Source organism: Magnolia sinica, chromosome 9, assembly GCF_029962835.1.
Source record: "Magnolia sinica isolate HGM2019 chromosome 9, MsV1, whole genome shotgun sequence".
In the NCBI taxonomy this organism is placed as follows: Eukaryota; Viridiplantae; Streptophyta; class Magnoliopsida; order Magnoliales; family Magnoliaceae; genus Magnolia; species Magnolia sinica.
Window position 1 is genome coordinate 80,332,715 of NC_080581.1, and position 11,167 is coordinate 80,343,881.

Genomic DNA, 11,167 nt, shown 5'->3' on the forward strand with positions numbered 1-11,167 from the left:
TCCTGAAGAGGTGCTTAAGAGCCTCTTCAAGAAATCCATACCCATCCACAGCAAATTATTGTCTTTCCATGAAAGAATATGACTCTATGTCATATGGCAGTTATTTCTGTACCCATTCAGACAGGAGCAGTTATTCCAACAGGAAAAACTGTATCCACATAAGCGACACATGGCGTAGGTGCCACATGTACAATCATGTAATAATTACTCTCAATTAGCTAAAAAGGTAATAAAACATCAGGGTACTATGGCCCAAAAAATTGAACCATGTGCCAAAAAGACTAAGGCTCTTATTGCTCCTTGCGATGATGCGAACGTGGGCCTAATAAAGCGCCAAAAAGCGCCCAAGCAGCCCTACAGCCCATGCCACGCGCGTGCGTGCGCGGACGGTGCGAAGGAGATTTGAACCCTGGTTGCATAAGCAAAAACCCCTTCTCTTACCGACTAGCTATCCACACTATTTATGGAAAGTTTAAATAATTAATATATTTATTTACTTTCTAAAAATAACTTTTATTTTGAAATTTATTTTTTATTCAAAAATAAAAATCACAACATAACTTCCAACATGTTAAGTGCAAGAGAAATCCAACCTTTCCAATAGGTAGGCCCCACCATGTGGATAACCTAGTGAAAGAAATAGGCCTATCTACTAATCAGGTGGGCCATACCTCACAACACTATGACTACCCATTGATAAATACAAAAATACAATTATGGTCTACTGGATGAGCGGATATGGCTAAGTTTTCCACAAGGTAATTCCCGTTGTGAGACTAACCTATTGGATGGGTTGGATGCTGCATTGCACTTAATTGGTTGAAAGTTGGCCCGAAGGACAGTAAATTGTGGTCCAACCGTTGGACCCAAGACGTTCTCTTTAAATATTAAATAATACAAGAAAAAAAACTTAGATTTTACACACACACACACACACACCAGGAAAATCAAGAAAACTTGCCTGAGTATTTTTACTCGATTCAGAAATGTTTTCCTTGTACAAATCACCTCAGCAATTTCTCATCTCAAGCAATGGGCCCACCAAATACACCAATCATGTGCCATCCTTTTGAGCTATATATGGTCCTATGAAGAAAAATTTCCTAGTTTTCGACTGGACTCGGACTGGGTTTTGAGTCTAGTTGAGTTTTCATGTTTCCTTGTACGGATCGCCTTATCATTTCTCATCTGGGCCTGCAGAAATACACCAATCATGCACCATCCTTGCGGGTTATCGAGAAAACTAGCCTGAGTTTTAAGTCGCGCTGAGTTTTCATGTTTTCCTTGCACGAATCATGTGGTGGGCCCGCCAAAATACATAAATCATGCGACAGGCCGGGTAGTATGTAGAGACACGTATGTAGAGACACGTGCAGACGAAGGGTGCAAACAGGCCGGGTCAAACGTCAGCGTGAGCCACACCCGATTAAGAGTTGGGTTGAAAGCAGATCTGGGCCCAGCCCATTTAGTAGTTGGACCTTTGGTACAAGCCCAAATGGGTATTTTCTCTGGCATGGGTTGGATCTGAATAGAAATCATTGCAAAACCAGGGCTCGGGTATCATCCACCAATCAATTGGGTTTTAAAGGCCCATTTAGAAGCCCAAGCTCAATGATTAATGGACAAGGGCCAAGCTACCGTCCTACCTAGCCCGTTGCCACCTATTGTGCAGATAGACATTAGGCATCTTGGGCATACATACATGAGAGTTTTGCTGAATCGCCAGACAATTGTACTCTGCTGGACGGACTGTATCATATTCAGGACAACAGATCCATGCATAATGTGGGGCTCACCGTGTAAATTGCTTGGCCTAGAGACCAATCTGGTTCATTCATCAAGCAGACAAAGCACGCCCGTCAATGTATCATGGGCAAAGATTTCTTAAACCACTCATGGTTATTTTACAATATAGTTGGCCTACCTGATGAATTAATCAACCTAATTTTATTGAAGGCCATCCATGCTGTGGGGCCCACCTGAAGAAACATTCATGTGTGTATGGAAGTGAATGTAAACCTCACGCGAGCATGAGTGTTCGCATGCAGAAGATCATGATTGAAATTGCAGATTCGGGTGTCATCAGTCATAAGCAACAGGCCAATCATCCTCACCGTAGACTGCGACATGTACTCAAACAATGCAGAATCGGTGAGAGATGCAATGTGTTTTTTCATGGATGAAGAGAAGGGTCATGAAATTCCCTACGTACAATTTCCTCAGAGCTTCGATAATTTCTCCAAGAATGATATTTATGCTAATTCCTACAAGGTAGTTCAAGGGGTAAGTGTCACAGATTGCCCATTAAAGTTCTATGGTGGGCCAATGTAGGTTTGCCATGACCAAAATCGAAGTGATCGGACATTGAGTAAACAATCTATTTTGTGGACCAATAATTAGATCATCTTGCATTTGGGTAATGGCCCACCAAATACATGGTCATGACCTTCAAAATAATGGATCTTTCAATGTGCATGGCAATTAATGTAGGCGGAATTTCATGGTATGGATGGTTATGAAGGGTCACCGTACATTGGGACCGGATGCTTTTTTAGGAGGGAGAGTCTATGTGGGAAGAAGTATGGTGAGGAATAAAGGACTGGAAAAAAGGAATGGAAGGGCGAGCAAAGGGAAGTGGAATGGAGTTGGAGGAGAGAGCAAAAGATCATGCAAGTTGCACCTGTGAAGAGAATACTCAGTGGGGAAAAGAGGTCTCTCTCTCTCTCTCTCTCTCTCTCTCTCTCATATGAACTTTCATGTACCTGAAATATGCAGATGGGAGTGATGTATGGGTGTCCAGCAGAAGATGTGATAACAGGCATGGCAATTCAATGTAGGGGGTGGAAATCGATGTATCTCAACCCAACAAGGAAAGCATTCTCGGGGGTTGCTCCTACAACCTTATTACAATCGTTGGTGCAACACAAGAGATGGGCAGAAGGACACCTTCAAATATTCACCAAGCATTGTTCCTTCATAAAAGGAAATGGCAAGATAAAGCTAGGACTTTAAATGAGCTATGCTATTTACAATGCATGGGCTCTCAATGCCTTCCCAACATTATGTTATGTTGCAATACCATCCCTTGCCCTTTCCTTGTTCCCAAGGGTATGGCTCTCTCTCTCTCTCTCTCTCTCTCTCTCTCTCTCTCTCTCTCAATTGATCAAACATTTAAAACTCCATATATTTCAAAAGATAGGGAAAAGAAATTCTATTTTAAACAGAGCAACATTCGACTTTTTATATACATTATATATTATGCACATAGAGATTTTAATTTTTAATTGAAATTATCTATTTGAAACTTATTCATACATAATACACATGCATGCATCATAGAGCCATTTTTTTTCTATCTTTTGACTCCAAGCCATATTAAACCTGAACTTCTCGTTTTCTGAAGTTCTAGCATTTCCAGTTTTTTTACTTCTTCTTTTTATTTATTTATTTATTTATTTATTTATTATTATTATTATTTTTTAATACCCATTTGGCTTGTCTCCATTACATATATGCACATATGGGAAATGTTCCTTTTAAGGTTCTTCAAGCGAAATATACTCGAATATAGATATGGGCTAGCATTGGTACTTTTCAAGCCTAATCATCGTGAAACTCAGTTGTAAGCCTGAGTCTACCTTGACACGGTGTTACTCATCGAGTCAACTCACTGACTTAACTCAAGAGAAGGATTTCGAATCCAAGACCTCAGGCGAAGGAGAAACAGCTCTAATCAAGAAGCCAAGCATCATGTGTTTGCATATCCTTCCGTTATTTTTATATCTGATTGATATATAAATTATTTATAAATAATATTAATTAATTTAATTATTAATATCAAGTTGAGTCAAGTAGAGAGTCGTCCAAGTTGTCAAGTGAGCCCGACCCAGCTAGACATCAGGTCGAGTTAAACAATGATTGAATGTGATGTTCATGTTGAAATTTTCCATATCCCTTCAGATCTCAAGCCCATGGTTCGTACCCTTTGCATATGTGACCGTTGCAAAGCACACATACAGCCTAGGTGAGGGGCTATGGTTGGGAGAGGCAGTCGAGTCATGGTGGAACCGACAACGGATTTGGCTCTACAAAAGGATGGCATCGTACCTGTTCACCAACATCGACGCAGCACTCCAGTTATCAGGGCTTGCTAAGTCAGCATTCGCGATCACGGCCAAGGCAACCGACGATGAGGTGGCCAAGAGGTATGATCAGGAGATCATGGAGTTTGGGTCCACTTCTCCCATGTTCACTGTCCTAGCCACATTGGCAATGTTGAACTTCTTGTGTCTAGTTGGTGCAATCAAGAGAGTAGCCATGGGTGATGAAGTTGGAGATGTGGAGGCATTGGTGTTCCAGTTTGTTCTATGTGGGGTGTTGGTTATCATCAACTGGCCCATCCATCAAGGGCTCTTGCGCAAGGACATCGGCCGCCTGCCCACCTCAGTTGCATTTACATCTACTTGTTTGGTTGTGCTGGCTTGTCTAATACCAATGCATTCGAGCATGGCCGGGTCACATATATAACATTCAGCAATATTTTGATGCAGACACCATGCGTCACGTACGTATATAACATTCAGCAATGTTATGATGCAGACACCAAAGCCATGGCTTTCATGTCGTGTGCCCATTATTCAAATATCTCATCGTGTAGCACATTCATATGGTAGCAAATTTTCAATTATTGGAAGTGCAGCTCATGCTCCTGGAATCCAGGTCATTGGCATATATATTGAATCCCGCTGCTTATGGAGTACTATGCCCCAGAAATATCGGGGGGAAGATGATCAGACTGTTTATATAGGAAAAAAATGTAATGGAAGGGACTCTTGTTTTAGATCCACTATGGCCAAATTGAGGCAGAACCATATCTCAGATGGATCACACCACAGGAAACAGTGGTGATTGGATGCCCACCATTAAAAAAACCTTCTTAGGAGCTATAAAAGTTTTGAATGAAACTGATATCTGTATTTTCTCTTCATCCATGTCTCCGTGATCTTATCAGTAGGTTGGATGGAAAATAAACATTATGGGGGGCCCTAGGAAGTTTTTATTGGTAGGTGTTCAGTTGCTACTTCATAGGCCTCGCTTTTGGGCTCATGCCTTAATATGAGCCGTAAAAATGCGTGGATAAAATACAGCCATCATAGTGAGGCCCACAAAAGCTTTTTTAGTAGCACATAATACCCATATCATTTTTATGTGCTACACTACACAATCTGAGTCCCAACTGAAGGTAACAGATAGAGTTGGACGCTGAGCTGAATCAAATCGAGCCTGGGACAACTTGGCTCAGCTCGACTAGCAGAATACCTGAACTGGAGTCCGGCTTGACTTGGTACTCGAGCCGAGTAGGCCAGCTCAGCTCCGTTTGGTCACAAATCCAGCAAGCTCGAGCCCAGTTCAAGACGGAGCTTTTGAGTTTGTACATAAAATCCAATTAATGCATAAAAGATAAAACTCAATTCATCAATTGATCAACATCATGTATGTAGAATTGAAAATAAAAGATGACTTAAAAATGAAACATTGATAATATTGCAAACTTTACTGTGTTCAAGTCACAACATCAACCTAATATCCATCACTTTCACTTGAGCTACTATCTAAATCTTCGTACAGGTACCGGTTCACCACTTTTAAATAAGAAGGTGGATGGAGTTTTTCATTGTAATCTTGTATAGATTGAATTAGATTTTTTAAACTTTATTTGTGAGCAAATTTATACTCAGTACCTAAATCTCTATAGAATGCACCAAGATTGTAGATAAACTTAGATAGTTTGTGACACTTCTTCTTGCTCGTGCTCGATCCAACTTTGGCATCATATTATCTTAGAGGATATTGTTGTTATTTAGTAGCCTCTTTTAGATTACATTTTATGGCTAGCTTTAAATTCGCTTCGTCCAATGCTTCTAATTTCACTTCTTCTTCCTTAGTAGTTTTTAAAGGTTTGGATGGGGTGAAAATTTTCTTATTTAAATAGAGAAGTGCCTTAAAAAGAAGTTGGACCTCCTTTTGTAATAAAAAATTTGCCCACACAAATGACATTGTTTCTTCATTTTGTTGGACGTAGGGCAGTGAACTATGGAACCGTAGTCTCAAACATCGACCAATGGCTCAGATGATGACATACATACACACCATTTTTTGAAAAATAAAATAATAGTATGGTGGCACAGTTAAGAATCAAATAAAAATTACAAAATGGAATATAAAGAAACACAATAATGAAATATGTTTTAACAAAAGAATAATACAAAAAAATTGGAATAAAACTCATTGCATTTCTTCATATGTGTATACACAACTTCCAACATATTATAAATAATTTAAAACATCCTTTACATTCATCTTGTTGCAAGTGCAGTCTCGTCTTGAGATTCGATCCCCTTCTCATCTTCCTCCCCAATCCTGTGTACAATTTGTCGCCCCAAAAATCGGCGCTCGAGTACAGAGACTCTAGTCCCGAGTTCCTAGGTGTGAGGCAAATGAAAATGTACATATGACCTCATTTAGATTCACATTCATTCCACACACGAATAATCAGAGTAGTGCAATTCAACTTATCGGATCCAAAGCAAGATAGAGAACAAAAATTCATAAATATAGGGCTAATAGTTGAAGTACAATATACAATAGTAGTGATCGTCTAAAATGGGGATTATACAAGCCACATCATTATCTACCATTACTTCAGATTGATGTGGCCCATCCAATCGTCCGATCAGTTTAAAATTTAAAATTTTAATTAATTTTGTTCTTAGGAATTTGATGAACTACGATGATTTAATCACATGTTTCAAATTACGTCATATAATTCTCTATGCCAAGTTGTAGCTTGTGCAGAGAATTATACATTCGGTATTAATTCAATTTCCTTAAATTAATGAAGAACCTTGATAATTATATGATCAACACCGTCCATTGAGGTATCGAATAGGTCTGATTGTCGAAATCATTTCGTAATTAAGTCTTAGAAAATCCGTGAACTATACAGATCGTATCAATCATTGTTCATTAAGAAAAAATCCTACCTTTCGCACATCAGTCCTAAAGCCATATATATCAGTGTATCTTTCCACATGGATGAGTTAGACGTACATAATAGATACCTGATTGATCTAATCCATCAATTAAACTATTGCAGAAAGAAAACAAATAGAAGATCATTGTACTAACCTGAATATGCGAATTCCAAAATCCTCTCGCACTTTCTCTCTCGTTTCTTTTTTTTTTCTACGATTTTCTTTCTTTGGTTCTTTAAGTCTTAGTAGAAACCTCAGTCTCACATACGTTCCATCTTTAAGAGAGAAGACTTTTTGGGAGATTACAGGATAAGGGGAAGAGTTGAGATAAGGAGAGACAAGAGGAGAGATGAGATGAGATTGACGGATCTCTCTCTCTCACTTTAAATTCAATTTAAAAATTTTAAATTTAATTTTAACAAAAAAATGGGTGTTACAACTAAAGAAAAAGTAGAAAAACCTTAAAATTTATTGAAAAATGAGTCATATAACATAATGAAATTGTTCAGCTTTGAACGATCGATCAGAGGGTTTGATCAATCGAGGGGACTAATTTTTGTTTAGAGACTTTGAGCAATAAATCATAACCCATATTGATTGATCGAAATCAAGGTTTGATTAATCGAGGATGGTCTTGAGTGATCTCGATCGGTCAAGTTCAATCGATCGAAGTTGACTATTTTTGTCCAGGGAGCAAATTGATTTAATCTAACCAAGTTTAATCAATCGACAAGTAAGGTTCGATCTATCGAGAATGGCCAAAAGTGTTTATAGACTTTGAGAATTAAAATTGAATTTTATTGATCCATGGTAAAGCGATCAAAAGATCGATTGCGGGCTCTCAGACTATCTCAATCGATCGACTGTATTGATCGATAGTCCCTATTATTTTTCAAATTTAAATTTAAAAATTAATGTTAGGTCATATTGCTTGGATTAAAGGTAGACCCCACTTGTTGGAATAATATGATTAAATTGTGGTATGTTAAATTATCCTAATTGGGACTTAGAGTATAGTTTCCAATACGTTCAATTATTTGAAGGATTCAATCCTACCATAAATAGGTGAGTGAATCCCAATGTGTCTTATATTTGTATGATGAAGATAGATGAATTGATGGTTGTGATTGTTTAAATTGATATGGTTACCATGTTATATCACTTATGTTAGTATAATCCTTATAATGATTTATGATATTGAACATGCAAACATATAAATAATTGATGTTCTGAAATTTGTTGTTCCCTCTCAGAGAGAGAGAAAGAGAGAGAGAGAGAGAGAGAGAGAGAGAGAGAGAGTTATATCGATGAACTATACATGCTGATGTATAGTCATTGAGCATGCATTACATGCATTGATTATGACTGCATGCACACTTTATGATTGGGTTCCTAGAGGATCTCCATAGATGGTTACACCTGGTAGATTCATTACCAGATGCCCACAATAGTGGAAAAGTAGATATATGATTACACATGCCTACTTAGGTGGATGTCTAATAGGTATAGGTTACTCATGCCTACCTACGATGGATGTCTGAAGGGTGCAGTTTTTGGGTTATATCCAACCTAAGCATGTGGATGATCATCCCACTTGACATACACCTCATGACATTTCTGCGTTCATCCTCACACTACATACATACTATATATTTTAGTTATATTGTGCTACGTATGAACTACGTTGGGTTCACTCACTAGCCTAGCCAGTTAAAGTTGTGGACTAAAAATCGTATAGAGACGGACAATGCAGGACGATCTAATCAGGTGTTAGAAAATGAGGCCGAGTTGGTGAATAAAACTTAAGACCAATATTGGTTTTATTTGGCGGAAGACGAGCTTGGTACATTAAACGGATGAACTGATTATGCAATTGATTCTGGGAGTTTTAGTTTCCATTTATGATAACTGCTAGTGGTTTGATTTGAATTATGTTTATAGGCATAATCTTGTTAGATGGAGGTTGGTTATTTTAGTTTAATAAAGTATTAAATGGGTGGACTTATAATAGTTTTGATAGTTTATTTTATGAATGATACTATTAGGATAAAGTGTTAATAAGTAAAGTGGAAATATTCAAGTGTATGAATGTTAATATGATTATTATCTATAATACATGTAATTGTTCCTCTTAATAACTATATGATGGGTGGATTTATGTACATTTAGTGTATGAGTCATGGGTAGGGTCCTGAGCAATGACCACCAGCCACTGGGATGGTAGCAGGGAGGGAAACAGATTTGTTGTTCTCCTTACCACCATCTCAGTGGCTGGTGGTCGGTGCTATGTGGGCCTCACCATGATGTATGTGTTTCATCCATTCTATTCATCCCTTTTTACATATCATTTAGGGCTTGATTAGGTCATAAAAACCACTACAAAATAAAAAGGGCAAAGCCGATGGCCCTTAGAAGGTTTTCCTGACGGATTTTAGCCGTCGGCTACAGCTACGGATTTTAGCCATAATTGAAACCCAATAATCCATTGGTGAAGCCAGGGTTTTTATTAGTGGATGTCCAATCACTATTGTTTTCTCATTGTGTGGTCCACCCAAGATTTAGTTTAGGCTCTTTTTTGGGATCGATGATAAAATGATGTTGAGAAATGGATGGATGACATGGATGAAACAAATCGATCATGGTGGGACCCATAGAGCCATACTAGTTCCAAAGCTCAATTTAACATTTTTAATTTACAGTGAAAGAATGTGAGTTTTGTATTTGATTTAAAATAATGGTGACTCATTCATAACAATAGTGATAAAGATTTAGAGTTATCTAGACCATCCAAATAATCGGTCTCGTTGTAAATGGTAAATATTAATACATTTTATTATATAATACAATTTTAACCATCCAAAAAATGGTCCCATGCATGTATGACTGTTAATATAGATTGTGATATAAATAATGGAAAACTCAAAGAATTCAGATTTCAAGTTATTATCATATCTAAGAGAGGATTTCCATCGAGCATCATTTCTTCTTATCGGGCTTCATCTTCCATCGAGAAATCATCTTCGAGCGTCATTTCCGTCAAGCGCATTGCCTCTTTTCCCTCTTTCATCGAGCATCATCTTCCATTGATGCACAATCTTCCATTGAACGTCATTTTCCATCCAGTGTCATCTTCCATCAAAGCACAATTTTTAAATAGGTGAGCTTCTCTTTCATTGTGTTGTGTCATTTTTGAGGCCATGGCCGACTCCTATACGCCCCACCCTCACCCCCTTCAATCTGGATTTGAAAGTCGATGCTTGGTTCAAGCAAATTGATGAGCATAGGGCTCTGCTATGCCTCCCCAGGCGTTGAATGGTATTAAGCCAATGGCATGGAGCAGTGAGATTGTCATTGTCATTGGTGGGCTGACTAACGGTGGTGGTTAAAAACCCCTTTTATTAATTTTATTATTATTATTATTATTATTTTAAAAGCAGCAATTCAGCAGTGGTTGAATTGGCATGGTTTTCTCTAACACGCAAGGGAATTATGGAATGGTAGTAGTGAAAATGGGGGTTTACAAAGTGCATGCAAAACCACCCACCCCAGTTTGGCTTAAAGGTGGTTTAAGCCTCAAAAGCCCTTTTGGAGGGCAAGCACCCAAATGTGCCGTTACCATGGATGCTTGCAGTGTAACAGCTTAGAGAATGCAGTTGAGTTATCCTTATTGGTTGGTGGGCATCTTACGGCCATAAGTACCTTAGACGTTTGTTCATGTACATTTTTAGAGGAAGTGTGCCTTTGTCAAGAGCTTGCCATGCAACGATGTCAGCTATACATGTAAAACGGCTCACATCATGGACCCCCCGCTAGATAGAAATCACGCAATATTAGCCCAGAGATCACATTGATTGGCTGATCTCATGTGTGCCCAGTGTATGGAAATTAATTAATCAAATTTCATCTCAGTCACTAGTTCTTTATAAATTATCAGTTTTATGCCCACCGATTCAATGGATGGGACGGACGGGAATTTACATTCATTGCGATTTTGCTATGGATCTTCTTGCAATGTTAAAGGATTAATCTCTGAAGCTTTCAGATTGAGGAGCGTGTCATGTCATGCGATCCCATTGACTATGTATACTACTCATTTTAGAATGCTCTAGAAAGAATTCCATAATAGTCATCCA

General features: G+C 38.3%; 1 pseudogene; it reads left to right on the top strand.

Moving 5' to 3' along the window:
- Window positions 1-2,001: 2,001 nt before the first annotated feature.
- On the top strand, window positions 2,002-4,538 carry LOC131255217 (cellulose synthase-like protein E6; annotated as a pseudogene).
- Window positions 4,539-11,167: the final 6,629 nt, after the last annotated feature.